We start from the raw sequence: 10,809 nt of genomic DNA, 5'->3' as shown, positions 1-10,809 counted from the left end.
CCCCCAAAGGTAAATGACCTGAATTCCATCCCTAGAACCTTCATAAAGGTGGGTAGGAAAGGGCCTGGAGAGATGGCTCAGGGGTTAAGAGCATTGGCTGTTCTTCCAGGGGTCCTGAGTTCAAATCCCAGCAACCACATGGTGGCTCACAACCATGTGTACCTGTCATGCAGACAAAACCCATATAAACAGATAAACCTTTTTTATAAAAAAAAAAAAATAGATGGAAGGAGAGAACCATTCCACACACAGCTAGCTGTCCTTTGACCTCCACATGTACTCTGTGGTCCATGCAACCCACACATGTACACTGTGGCAATGCAACCACACAAGTACACACATCATGCACATGAATTAAAATTTGTAAAAGAAGGGAACCTATAAATACCCTATGTGTCCCTCTCAGTGCAGCTAAATTACAAAAGGTGAGAGAGACAGAGAGAGAGAGACAGATAGAGACAGAGAGAGAAACTTATTTCAAAGAAGTGTAGGACTTTAAATCTGGTTGGAAAGAGGAGTAGGTTTTGAAAAGCAGCCCTGGCGAAAGTGATTACAAAACTGTCTTCCTGGGGCTCGGGATTTAGCTCAGTGGTAGAGCGCTTGCCTAGGAAGCACAAGGCCCTGGGTTCGGTCCCCAGCTCCGAAAAAAAGACCAAAAAAAAAAAAAAAAAAAAGAACAAAACTGTCTTCCTACATCCGTGTGAAACAAATGCTCAGAAATAAGCCACAGAAAGAAGCCAGCTAGAGTTATTTGGTTTTATTTTGGTTTGGGTTTCATCTGCCAGATTGGCTCTTCTTTCCTCAGAGTGGGCCCCCAGTCTGGCTCAATAGGCAGAGGTGTCTGCTGCCAAGCTTGACAAACTGGGTTTGCTCCCCCACGGGTTGGAGGAGGAGAAACAACTCTCACATTTTGTCCTCTAGCCTCCTCACGGCAAACTCCTGCGAGCCCTCTCACTACTGTGATGATGCCTACGGGACTGGAGGAGGGCACACTTGGCTCCCAGAACCACCAGGTGGCAGAGCTGCTGTTCTGGAGCTACAGCTCCAAGAGCAGTCAGAAGGAAGAGGACCGGTCCCAGACCACCCCTCAAATCAGCTGGTGGTGAGGAGGCACCAATCTTCTCCGAGTGAGCTGTCTTCGAAGCCAACCTGGAGGTTAGAGAAGAGCGGTTGTGAGAAGAATCTGGGTGAAGCTGAAAAGGAATTTTGAAAGATGAGTCCCTGCAGCCAGACTCCTGAGAACGAGAAACCTTCCAAGCATCAGGGAGGGCTGGTCCTGTAGGTTACTCACCAGCTGCAGTCTGAGCAGTCTGCCTATGGCTTGGGTATGAGTAGGAACAAAAGCTAGTCTAACGCGCGGGTTTCAGCCCAGCTGACCACCGTTCTGACCTGGACAAAGCACCAGCCGCACTACAGAGGAATGCTAGGGGCTTTAAGGAGTAAACATTCTCATCCCATTCTGCTGTCCAGTTGTGACAGTGGGCATCGTTAGATATTCTAAATGTAATGTTTAGCCCAACTGTACATAGCTAAGCCAAGAAATACGGTCACCTGAGCTCGGGTTTAAGCACATCTGGATACCCTCTAAGGAAAGAGAAGGACACGATTTTTTTTTTTTTTTTTTTTTGGTTCTTTTTTTTCGGAGCTGGGGACCGAACCCAGGGCCTTGCGCTTCCTAGGTAAGCGCTCTACCACTGAGCTAAATCCCCAGCCCCGAAGGACACGATTTAATGCCAGAAATCCGACTTTTATCTATTTCTAGCTATCTGTCCAAGCTTGATTGGGAGAACCAACTTCTACGAGCTTTAGTGCCCTTGTTTATGAAATAACAAGTTTAATCTCTGAAGTCCTTCCAGTTTTGAAATTCTAGAAAGAAAAAAAAAAAAAGAACCTTCTATTATAGCCAAATGGACTGGGGGACGTGGGCGACCAGCAGAGGATAGCAGAGGGCATTGGCATTGAGGGAAGATAAGCCCCACACATCTCATTAATTGCGACGGAGTACCCAGCAGTAGCCACTGCGGCACTGCCCGCCCCATCCCCGCCCCCACGGTCTCGCTGCATACACCCACGGCTCCTCAGAGACTTCTGGAATCTCGATGGATTCCTTTACATCCGCATGTTTATTGCCCTCTACATCCGCAAATCGCTTTACATCAGCAACCCTGCCGCGCGATTATTAATCATCTCAATATTCCCTCCGCCTGTAAAAGGAATTGCGGGGTCCGGACTTATGAAGGTGAAACCCGTCTCGGATCCATTCATTCAGCAGTTAACTAAAGTTAATTAAGCGTCTAAAATGAGCAAGCCCCAGGAGACGCACAGATACAACTCGTGAAGGCATAGGAACTGCAGGGGTCCACAAGAACTTCACCCACTTTGCAATTATGTCATCAAGAGGGGTCAGTTAGAGGGTGATGGAAGACCTCGCCAGCTGGATGGTAGGGTTTAAAAAAAAAGAAAGGCCCCACTCCCTAGCCAGGAGAAAGTGGCCTTCCCAAGGCCACTTATGTCCCAAGGGAAAAACACAGACCCCAAAACGTCTGTCCTCAAAGCTTTCCACTGCGGCAATGACGAGAATCTGAAATCAAGTATATCAAAGGGAGGGAGGGTTAGACCAGGATTGCTTCCAGGATTTCCGGGCACAGAAAGAGAAAATCGTGATCCTGGATCGTCCACCGGGAACAGAGGAGCCAGGTCCTAAGCTTTGACTGCAGCCTCCACTAGCCCAAGGATGCTGGCGACCCGAGCCCCCGCCCGCCTCCGCAGGGTCGGGGTAGAAGGAGGGGTGCGCAACCCAGGGCTCTGCAGGCCCGCGCGGGGGCGGAGCCGAGCAGGGGGCGGGGCGCCGCGGGAGTCCAGCTCCCAACCCCTCCCTGCCCGCGGCGCCTTTCCAAATATGGGCAGAACGGAAGCAGCGGGCAGACGTCACGGCGCCGGGTGGGGGCCTCTGACGGGAGGCGTTGACGGCGCCTACGTGTCACCGTGGAAACCAAACAGTAAATAGAGGACTGGCGGGATCCTGGTGCTGTCTGCCCGAGCGAGCTGACCTGGAGGAAAGGGCCGGAAGCTGGGAAGGGCTAGGTGACACCTTGGCCTTGGCAGAGCAGGGCGGGGGTGCCCGGAGAGTGCCGAAAAGGAGGGTGCAGGGACACCGAGATCCCCGGGAGGAGCCTGGAAAGCTCGCAGAGAGGAGCCTTCCTAACCTTCCCGAGCGTTTCATCAGCCTGCAAGGTTGTTGCTGACTTGGTGTTCCTTACTAGCCGCTGAGCGTGCAGGCGTTGGGGACACTTTACACCGGGTTCAGATTCCAGGGCCGCCACTCCAGGTGGATAATGAAGTACAGGCCATAGTCTTTCTGTGCCCTAGACTGTCATCTATAACGTAAGCATACTAGCAAGACCTACATAGTGACATGACAGGTATGAGCCACCGTACCCTGTACAAACAGTTCTAGCGCTCAAACCCAGCACTTCTTTAACGTTAGGCAAGCATTCTAGCCACTAAAGCACAGCGCCAGCCCTGTGACTATTTTTAATAAAAATCTACATTTACTATTTTTTATGTCTGTGTCTGTGCACGTTTGTACAGATGTGCCGGGTGCAGGTACGTGCTGAGAACCAAATTCAGGTCTTCTACAAGATCAGTGTACACTGTACACCACTGAGCCATCTCAACAGCACACCCCCCCCCCCGCGCAAAAAGAAATGTAAAAGTTGTATAGTTTAGAGCAGTGTTTAGTGCTGACTGCCTATTCCTTGGAAGCAGGAGAGTAGCTTAACTGTACCTCGACGGCCGGTGTCATGTTTTCCTGATTGTCCTGCAGTTTCAAAGCGAACAATTTTAAAGAAATCTTCCGTTTTAAAGAGTACAGCTAATAATAAACATACAAAATGTTTTTGCATTTGCCAGTAAGCACGACAAAAGGTTACCTATAAACACACATCAAAACCCCAGTGCTCATACAACAGTAACAGGGCTAACTGAAATATCTCAAGTTCCGTTTGCCTTCGCAGTAGCTATGTTGTATCAGTTTGGTTTTGCCTGATTTTTCTTTTTCCAGAAAGGATTTGTACTATTCATGCTGATCTCAAACTTGGTATACAGCCAAAGCTGGCCTTGAATATCTTTCAGAGGTGAACCTCCTTTATCCACTCCTCAATTTGGGGGTTACACATATAGAGCGCCATAACTAACTACTTCATGTCAGATCTGTTTGGAGGTTGGGGGGGGTGTGGGTAGCACTCAGGAGGCAGAGGCAGTAGGATCTCTATAGTTCAAAGCCAGTCTGGTTTACTCCCAATTTCCAGACCAACCAAGACTAAATGATAAGATCCTTTATCAACAAACAAACACAATTGGTTTAAAGGGGCCAGCAAGATAGCTCAGCTGGGGGCAAGGGTTGTGGGGGCTGGAGAAATGGCTTAATGGTTAAGAGCACTCTCTGCTCTTCTGAAGGTCCTGAGTTCAAGTCCCAGCATCCACATGGCAGCTCAGACCTGTCTTGATGCCACCTTCTTGTGTGCAGATGTACATGCACACAAAGTACTCATATACATAAAATACATTAATGACACATCTTTTAAAAAAAGATGGTGGTGGTGGTGGTGGTGGTTATGGTGGTGGTGGTGATGGTGATGATGATGATGGTGGTGGTAGTGGTGGTGGTGGTGGTGATGATGAGAGTTCACCTGTTAAACCTCTCACAGAGCAAGCCTGATGACTTGAGTTTGATCCTGGAAGCCATGTAGAAATGGAAAGAGAGGACTGACTCCCAAAAGTCATCTTCTGACCTCCATACCACCATGGCACAAGTGTGTGTGCACACACACATACAGAAATAAATGGAAAATCCAGAGCTCTATCTTCCTCAGCCCCAAGAGTGCATGTGTTTGCTTCTTTGTTTATTTATTTACATTGAATGTATGTGGCAGTCAGAGAACATTCTGTAGTTACTTTTTTCTTTCTATTGTGTGGGTCTTTGGGATCAAACACGGGTTGTCCGGCTTTGGCAAGCACTTACTTGCTGAGCTGTCTCTCCAGCCCCAGCTTAGAGATATTTTAATCCCACCACCCCTAATGGGCATAAAAATTTTCTCAGAGGAGTAGATCATATAACTAGAGTCAAATTCTAATGATCTGGTAATGTGATTAAGCAATTTGGGCTTTAGAGTCACAAAGCGTATGTTCAAATCTCATAAGTCTGCTACTTAACAGTTGTGGGCCCTTGACCAATGGACTTACTGTTTCCCAGATCGTGCTCTGCTCCTGTGAATGAAGACCCTAATATCTGCCTCAGTGGACTGTTGGCGTTGAGAGGACCAAACGAGGCAGCCATTTGACAACGTGATGATTGTGTGCCTATCAGCTGTGGGTTGTTAGAGGGACACTGATTAGCAGTGCAATCCCTGACCCAGAACATTCTGTAAAGTATAAAGCAAAACCTGGCACAGAACAGGTTGTGAAACCTAACCCCAGGGCCACAGGTTCTGTGCCAACCTTGGGCTCTGAATAAATCCTATTAACTCTTTCCATTTTCTACTGAGTTGCTGGGACTACCCTCCCTCTCCCGCTAGATGGATCCTATAGGCATTGCAAGCTAACATGCTCCATACACAACCCACATCCCCTAAACCCAGGCTTCTTTCTATGGACTCAGAGTCCCTGGGGAGCCATAAGCCTCCCTGTGTATCAAGCTTGGTAAAAACCTAGCTGTGAGCATAGATTCCTCCCTCTCCCTCACAACCCACCTCTCCCCCATCACCAAGCCTGGGCAGTCCTTCCTCCTGATCATCACTTGTTCCTCTCCATCCCCGCCACCACTGCCATAACTAAGTCTTCGAACAGACTGATCTAATTAAATACCAGGCTCGGAGCAATCTGGCCACGGTTATCTCTTCTTGACCTACCTTTAACCCCCTTTGCTTGTGATGCTACAATATTGATGTGACTGTTAGATCCCCACCCTCCCCTCCACTCACCTCTACCCGAGCGAGCATTTCATAGACTTCGCCTGGCAAATTCAAATTGGTTGTTTTATGAGTCTGTGCCTTTAAAGTGGTTTCAATGCCTTGAACTTCCACCTCCAAAGTCCAACTCAGGGGTCACTTAGAGACCCCCCCTCTAATGAGGATTCCCTTTCCCTTTCATCCCTCAAGCCTACTTCTGGTATCACCGTGTATTATAGTGTATGTGTTTATGTGTCTTTTGCCTTTATTGATTTCCAAACTCTGGAAATACAGCAATATTTTGCTCACTTCTGAATCCAAAGCGTGATTACACAGTAGGTACCCAGAACCCTGTTAGTCTACATAATGCGGTCCCTCTGTGTTTCTCTGACTGACGACGATCTCCCAAAGTTGTAATAACAACCGGCTCTTCTACTGCATTTTTCACACCCAGGAGCTGTGATACGCCCTCTCTGCATGCTGATTTGCTTTGCTGAATGCTCCTAACAGTCTCAATAGGCAGACACAATTACCATCTCCCTTTTACCATTGAGGAAGCTGAGTGCAGACTGCTTGATTTGCCTAAGGTCAAGAAGCCAGGAATTCAGAACCAAGTCTACATTCTGGAACACTTTGCAATACTGGATCCAGACTCCATTATCACGTTGTCTCGATAAATTTACCTGTCATGACAGTCCTATGATCAGTTAACCCAGTAAGTTTCTCCCCTAAATAAACATAGCAGCTAGACCCTGGGCCGCCTACAGTCAGGATAAAGGTGCTTTTTGTCCCAAACCTTTTAAACTGGGTCCTTTCCACACAGGCTTACGGCTAATGTTTATTCATTTTGCAGGGCCAGGGAGCCAACCCCAGGCCTCACACAGGCTAGCAAGCCCTATACCTTGGCTTCCTGAGCCTCTGGGCCTTTTCTAGAACAATGAGTTTCTAACGTAACTGACAATTAGACACCTGTGGGTCCCCAGACTTCTAATCACCTGCTTTAACCAAACCCAAGCACCAGGGCTGAAAGTAAGAAAGGGATTAGAGGTAAAGCTGATGACCAGAACCGGCAGCCTCCTTGGGACAATAGCCAGAACCCTTTCTACTCTGAGTAACAGGACAATGCTTTCTGGACAAAGGAAATGCAATTAGCTTAGTCCATGAGTGGGTCTGTGGAACTGTGGGATGGATCGCAACCAAACCTGTTTAGATTTCTGTTGCTTTTTCCTGCATGAAAAGACAAGGGACATGACCCAACTGGCCCCTTCCAGAGACCAAAGTGATTCGCCAGCATCCAGTGCATCTTAGCCACGGCGGTCTGCACCTTCTCTTGACTAACGATAGTGATCTTGATAACAGAACAGGCAACCCTTACTCTTCTATTCTAACACAGGCTCAATTACAGATTGCGTCCTCCGGCACACTGAAGGAACTCATCAGACTTGCGTTAGACTCTGAACATCTCGTACCAAAGTGAAAACATTCCAATTCCTTTTTCTTTCGTTTAAAAGCATACAAACAAACAAAACAGAGTCTTATTCTGTAGGTTCAGGCTGGCCTGGAATTCACTCTATAGTCTACGCTAACCTCAAATTCATGACAATGTTCTTGCTTTGGCCTCCCCAGTGTTGGAGTGTGAATCACCATTCTTAGGGCAACATGATTTTTTTTTTTAAAACAGGTCTGGGTGCACAAATGTTGGGGGCCAGAGAATATGTTGTGACATCAGTTCTTTCCTTCCACCTTCACATGGTCTCCAGAGATGGCCTCCGGTCACCTGGCTCTCTTATCTACTGAGACACTTGGATAGCTGGCTATTTGTGTTCCTTACATTTTATTTATTTAACTCTTCACTTACATGAACATGTGTGCATGAGTCAGTGGTGCGGCCCACCAAAGCCAGGTATATTCGATCCCTACTCCCTCATAGCAGGAGTGGTAGGCAGTTATAAGCCACTCATTGTGGATGCCAGGAACTGAATCTGGGTCCTCTGGAAGAGCCACTGGTGTTAGCAGCTGAGCTATCTGTCCTGCCTGGAATTGGTATTTAATAAATGGCCATGGTCTTCTACCCTCGAAGAAGTCTATGAGGTTAATCTTCCCTCCAAAGGTGCAGCTCTCTTATGATATTTTCATAATTGTCATCTGCATTCATTCATCTATTTACATTCAATCAACAACCCTGAGAGACGGTTGTGATCAAGTAACAAAAGGTCATTGTTCTCATGGGAGGAGACATTTATTATTTTAAGTAAAATGAAACCAACATCGAATGTTACAGCTACAGGAGAAATGCTATGAATTCAATCATGAGAAAGTCATGCAGGAGTGTACACAGAAGACACCCTAGATAGAGTGGCCAGGGAGGGTGTCTAGGAGACTTGCCTTGAGCTGAGCCTTGAATGTCTTTGCCAGTTTGGACAAAGAGACCCAGGTAGAGGCTCAGTGGCAACAAACAAACAAACAAACAAACAAACACCCTCTTCAAGGAATGAGCACTAGACGTGTGCAGAGTGGAAGGGAGTCCCTTGCACTGTGTGATTATAGGGTATGGAGACTCGAGGGGATACGGAGACTCCTCGAGGGGTCAACTCCTTGATGTTAACAGCAAAGCCAGCACCATTTAAAGCTCCAGCACCTTTTGGCATTCAAATGTCACTCTATCCCTTGCCCTCTGTCGAACTGTTTCAGAGGAAACTTGTACACAGTTGAAAGGCTGCTTTTGCTTCTGTTTCTTCTTTTACTTCAGATGTATTGAAACTTGGGATCATTTGCTTAGGGTAACCATCTTAGAGTTTTTGTTGTCCCTTAATTAAACAAAGCATGATTGGTTTACTTGGGAATCGCTGTTGATACAAAGTAACTGTAATTAGAGCCAAAAGTACTCTTTAGTTCTGATGATTGCACGAGCTCTAGGCCTGTGCAAAGGTGTTAGGGGGCTGGTTATCCTCTATTCTACAAAGGTGAGTATTTTTTCTTCCATTATCTAAAATTAATTTCAATCATTGCACAGTCATTCACTTTGCTGAAATGGCACAAGGATTCCAGGGGAGGCGATGAAGGAATTCCAGGAATGAAGGACAGATGTGGCCTGTGTGTCTGCAGCCAGATGTAAAAGATGTAACATTACTATTGCCTAACATCCTAAGGGGGCCTGGAACAGAAGCTACAGAACATGCAAAGACTACTTTCTGGTTGTAAAAAGAGTGTAGGATTTATTCATTCGCCCACTGAGCCAAATGTTCCTTCGTCTTGTAGTATACCTCTGAACTAGGTCTTAGAGTCCATTGGTGGCTCAGGCTTGACATGGTCCCCAAAGGGAAATGGCCCCTGGTCTTTAGCCCTTTGTGTTGCATATTCAGGACTTGTATCAATGTTTGTGGCACTGAAGACAGGCAGGTAGTTGTTCCACTGAAACTAGTTTGAGGCTTCATCTTCTGAGAAGGGATGGAAGTGTCCCCAAAAGAAAGGTGACATTCTTAGTCTCAGACATCCTCAGGAGCTTCTAAATCCAGAGTCTCTGGTGAGGGGGATTTGGAAGGAGTCCTTTTCCCAGACAGGGAAGATACCCCTTTCTTTTGTCTAGACCATGGAAGTAGCTAGCAGGGAGCATAGAAGGTGTCAGTCCTACAGGGGATCCCATGAACTCGGGAAAACCTTTCAGAGATTCTGTCTTCCTAGAGTTTCAGTGTTTGCCTGTGGATGGAATGTAGTCCAGGCTGTGGTGACCTGGAAGAAGGCTTTGTGACAGACCTGTCAAAGAAAGGGGGATGTTCTTCTCCTGTGGTGAGTTTGCAGTTGCCAGAGCCATTCGTGAGGCCCTGGGGGCAAGCTGCTTTTCCTGCTTCTCTTTCCAATCTGGGAAATTCCTCTCAGGTTGTTATCACCTCACATTTAAAGGAGCTCATTGGGTCCTTAAAATGTTCCATCAATTCTAAAGTTAGACACCATATTTAAAGGCTACTTACCCTTTAAACAGCAGATAATGAAGCTAAGCCTAAACCTTTATTTTTTTTTTCATTTAGATTATATAAGAGTTCACAGTGTAGCCTGGAACTCTCTCCTCAGCTCTAGGATTATTGGTATACCAACAAGGCCCGTCATAACTCAGGACTGGCAAAAGCAGTATGCAAGTGGAGCGTGATGTAAAGAATGTTCTAGAAAGACTTGAGTGAGTTGCTCTGAAGTGTCAATCGTTATGGTTGGAGCAGGTAGATCATAGGTTAACAGCCCAAGTGTAATGGAACTGTCATTTGAAGTTGAAGCGTAACTCGACAGAGAATGAGGGCCACCATGACCACAAAGTGATTTTCATTACCACTAATGACATGAAGGCTCCCCTTCGACCCAGCACGGGTAGAAACAGTCTCTGGTTTTTAGGTACCAGAGAGCAAGGGTAGGGGATCAGTCTCCTTTCCTTTTGGTTTGCACACATGCAGCAGCATTAATTACCTGAGGTGTCCCAGACAAAGGTCGTTTTCTTCTTTGAGATGATAAACTTTCTAAGCTAAGCTTATCTGGAGTCTTCTGACCCTTCCCTACTGGGCTATTATGTAACTTCTTATTTACAGACTGGTTGGTCAGTCATTATTTAGGCTGCTCAAGATCTTTGAATCTGTCGGTTCCTTTTCCCCTTCTGTACTGTGAATCACACCCAGTGTTAAAGGAACTTCAGAAGCTGGAATTTGACTCTCATGGTGGCCTAGGACGATAGCCTGCTCTCTATGGAGATTAAAAAGGGTTGACTAAATGAACATATGTTAGGGTAAGGAACCGAAGCCAGGTATGATAGGACATACCTGTAAAGCCAGCACTTGGGAGATATAAACAGAAAGATCAAGAGTTCAAGGCCAGCCTCAGC

At 46.7% G+C, this 10,809-nt stretch overlaps 1 long non-coding RNA gene across 1 annotated transcript; it reads left to right on the top strand.

Annotated features, from left to right (window-relative positions):
- The first annotated feature begins 2,949 nt into the window (after nt 1–2,949).
- On the top strand, nt 2,950–5,530 carry LOC134479234 (uncharacterized). Its single transcript, XR_010052291.1, has 2 exons — nt 2,950–4,136; nt 5,255–5,530. It is a non-coding gene; the product is annotated as an uncharacterized LOC134479234 (long non-coding RNA).
- Nucleotides 5,531–10,809: the final 5,279 nt, after the last annotated feature.

Source organism: Rattus norvegicus, chromosome 6, assembly GCF_036323735.1.
Source record: "Rattus norvegicus strain BN/NHsdMcwi chromosome 6, GRCr8, whole genome shotgun sequence".
In the NCBI taxonomy this organism is placed as follows: domain Eukaryota; kingdom Metazoa; phylum Chordata; class Mammalia; order Rodentia; family Muridae; genus Rattus; species Rattus norvegicus.
Note: the sequence above shows the minus strand (reverse complement) of the source record. Positions and strands in the feature narration are given on the sequence as shown.